This window comes from Triticum urartu, chromosome 7A, assembly GCF_056163025.1.
Source record: "Triticum urartu cultivar PI428250 chromosome 7A, HENAU_Tu73, whole genome shotgun sequence".
Taxonomy (NCBI): Eukaryota; Viridiplantae; Streptophyta; class Magnoliopsida; order Poales; family Poaceae; genus Triticum; species Triticum urartu.
This window is the reverse complement of record NC_141879.1, coordinates 745,559,999-745,563,938: the sequence shown is the minus strand read 5'-3', so window position 1 is coordinate 745,563,938 and position 3,940 is coordinate 745,559,999. Positions and strand designations below refer to the sequence as shown.

Here is a 3,940-nt window from a genome sequence, read left to right as displayed (position 1 = left end):
GGAACGTGCCCACGTCCCTCTCGTCAGGTGGCTAGCCATGCAGCCCGCGTCGTGCGCGTCTCCAACAGCCCACGTACTTCATGTTTATCCTCTCCTGCATGGTAGCGATAGCCGGCTAAGGCCGTTGTACTCTCCCACGTTCCTCTGCTTCCTCTCCTGTAAACTGTATAAATATACCCCGATGGATGAATAGAAGCAGTGTGTGAGTGTTACATATCTCAACTATTAGCTTACTCGTTGCTCACTACAAAATGTGCCATAGAACAAAAAAGACAATCAGAAAACCATGATACAACTCACGAATCATGATTCTATCGCTAGCATGCATATGCCACCCATACCGTAGTTCAGTATGTCACATGTATGTCTATTTGCACCCCACCTCTCGCCCCTTGTAACCTGTAGGTACCGTATGTTTCCTGTGCTAGTGATAAGTTTATAAAGGTTACAAAAAGTATTTTATTGGATTTGTATTTAAAGGTAGTTTACAATGAAACTATATTTGTTACATAGTTAAATTTATAATTAAATATTGACTCAAAATACAAAGGAGACCTAGATGGAGTAATTAACTACTACCTCCATTTGAAATTAGTTGTCGCTCAAACGAATCTATCTAGACGTATTTTAGTTTAGATACATCCGTTTAAGCAACAACTAATTTCGGATGGAGGAAGTATTTGCATAACCAGACAATATCTTACCACATGCCAGCCTCGACGCTTGTTCGTGGTTTTCTCTTCGACGGCGTGTGTGCGTTCTTGTGTAGGTTGCCAGGTCGCCCTGTGTGCCTTGTTTTTGCGGGCATGTTGACGGTTTTCGCCCGGTTTTCCGTTAATTAACTGGACACCTCTCTTCGACCTTTTTTAATGAATTGGGCTCTAAGGACCGCATTTCCAAAAATAAAATATCTTACCACATGGGCGAACATTAATGTGGTCCAGACTTTTCAACTCTAGGCATGGACTGTCTATCTGATTCCTAAAGAGACGTGCGGCTGGTTTGGGTGGTGTACACTTGCACTTGTGTTAACGGACAGCAACAGCCACACACATGGTCATCAGTCATGAGTACACTACTGACTAGTATTCACTTTCCTCTGAGGTTGAGAATTAAGATACCAAGATATTATTCGCGTTTTCTACACCAATCTCTTTTATCTATGTGAACTCTAGCTACTTGTAAACCAAGGAAATGCTCTCCAGCTTGCCACTTTTCTTACCCAACACTTCAATGGCGCCCCTGAAGGAACTCTTCCATATCTCACTTCTCTTGCTAGTATGCGCAGCCAAGGCCACCAACCTGGAAGCAGAAGCACTTCTCCGATGGAAGTCCAGTTTGGTTGGCGCCAACTCGCTGTCCTCATGGTCGACTATGAATTCCACCTGCTCTTGGTTTGGCATCTCATGTGACACTGCCGGGCATGTTACAGAGCTCAGCCTTCCCAACACTGAACTCAAAGGTACGCTCGATTACTTGTATTCGGCAGCATTCTTGAACCTCACCAAGATCAAACTCAACAACAACAGCCTTGCTGGAGCCATCCCGGCAAACATATCCAAGTTGCTCACGCTCACCTTTCTGGACTTGAGCAGCAACAATCTTGTTGGCTTAATACCTCGCTCATTCTCAAGGCTCCAAAATCTCAAGGCACTGCAGCTCTCTGCAAATAATCTCACGGGAGGAATTCCAGAGGAGCTGGGGATGATATCTGGGTTGCGAGATCTTATAGTGGGCAACAACCCACTTGGTGGGTCGATCCGAGCCTCACTCGGGAAACTTCAGTTCCTACAGGAGCTCAACTTCAGAAACGCTAGTCTGGTTTCTACTCTCCCACCAGAGCTAGGGAACCTCACTAGTCTTAAGTACATGACCCTGGGACAGAATCAGTTATATGGAAGTGTGCCACCATGTTTTGCCAGGATACAAACATTGTTGACATTTTACTTGGTTGAAAATAATATAAATGGTACCATCCCGAGAGAGATGTTTACAAACTGTACCAAGCTCGAGTTATTTATGGTATCCAGAAACTTGTTAATTGGAAGCATCCCATCGCATATCAGCAAGTGCAAGCAGCTCCAGATATTTGATGTATCCGGAAACATGTTAACTGGAAGCATCCCATCGCATATCAGCAAGTGCAAGGAGCTCAAGGGTTTTGATGTATCCAGCAACTTGTTAACTGGAAGCATCCCGGCGGAGATAGGGAGCATGCGGAACTTGCAAGCATTGTCCTTGTCCAAAAATCACCTTACTGGAATTGTGCCAACAAATATTGGTAATGCAATATCTTTGATATTCCTTGAGGTCAACTCCAACCATCTCGAGGGTGAGCTTCCTGAAACCATCTCCTTGCTGGTAAATCTCATTGCTCTCGACATGTCGGGCAACAAGTTTACGGGTATCATTCCTAATCATGACAACAGGCAGTTGCCAATTGTCAAGGTGGCTAACAGTACAGACAATAGCAGCTTCTCAGGAGAATCATGGTCTCCCTTTTGTCAATTAACACTCCTGGTGCTCTTGGATCTATCAAACAATGAGTTGTTTGGAGATCTTCCTGGTTGCATCTGGAACTTGAAAGATTTACAGTTCTTGGATTTGTCGGGCAATGCTTTAGCTGGGGAAGTTCCAACCTCAACTTTCTTCAACTCTTCACTAAGGTCACTGCACTTGTCAAGTAATAAATTCACAGGTTGCTTTCCAATGGTGTTGAAGAAGTTCAAAAGCCTTGTTGTTTTGGATCTCCGGGACAATAAGATTTCTGGTGTAATTCCTCCGTGGATAGGGGAAAGCAATCCTTCGTTGAGGATTCTCAGCCTCCGCTCAAACAAGTTCTACGGGAGTATTCCTTGGCAGCAGTTATCACAACTCCCCCATCTCCAACTGCTAGATCTTGCTGAAAACAATTTTGTAGGTTCCATACTAGAAAGTTTGGTCAACATCTCCCTGATGAGACAGACATTTGTGACACAACCAGTTGTAAAAATTGACATAGCACTTACTTCCCACAGATATTTTTATGTTTACAATGGAAGCATGGACATAATTTGGAAGGGACGGGAGTGCACCTTCAAGGGAAGGCATGCATTTGTGACTGGTATTGATCTCTCTGGTAATTCTCTATCTGGTGAGATCCCTTCAGAGCTCACAAGTCTCAGAGGCATGCGGTTACTAAATATTTCAAGAAATAATCTGTCTGGTAGTATCCCCAAGGATATTGGCAATCTAAAGCTATTAGAGTCCCTTGACCTCTCCTGGAACAAACTATCAGGTCATATTCCGCCTAGTGTTTCAAACCTGATGTCCCTCAGCAACCTCAATCTCTCCAATAACCTTCTGTCTGGAGAGATACCTACAGGCAGTCAGCTTCAAACACTCGATGACCCATCAATCTATGGCAATAATCTTGGACTCTGTGGTCCCCCCTTAAGACCATGCACAAATAATTCGAGTAGTACAACACCAATGGATGGAGCAGAGGAACATCACCATGAACTCGAAACACTGTGGCTGTACTACTCGGTGATTGCTGGAATTGTCTTTGGTTTCTGGGTATGGTTTGGAGCATTATTTTTCTGCAAGATCTGGCGGGTTGCTTTCTTCAGTTTTGTCGATGCCATGCAGCAGAATATTGTGCACAAGATGAAGCGTATCTGACTGTATTTATGATGCTTCGCACTAGATGCACAATTTGGCAGAAGAGGCTGCTTTATCTGCAGTCCGCATTGTATAATGTATTTTTCATGACCCTGCAGCTGCGGTTGCAGCTGTTTGTTTTGTTTCACCAATAGGCTACAAATTTATGTGCCTTTTGTGGGCAGAATTGGCTTGTAGTTGTTGTATGATGTGACCAGTGTTCTACAGGATTGCATTAGGTTTTATTATCTGAATTTTTGTGCTTTCCTACAATATTAGTTCGACCGGATATTTAGCA

At 43.8% G+C, this 3,940-nt stretch overlaps 1 pseudogene; it reads left to right on the top strand.

The window, feature by feature from the left end:
- The first annotated feature begins 1,195 nt into the window (after positions 1 to 1,195).
- LOC147962669 (receptor-like protein EIX2) lies at positions 1,196 to 3,663 on the top strand (annotated as a pseudogene).
- Positions 3,664 to 3,940: the final 277 nt, after the last annotated feature.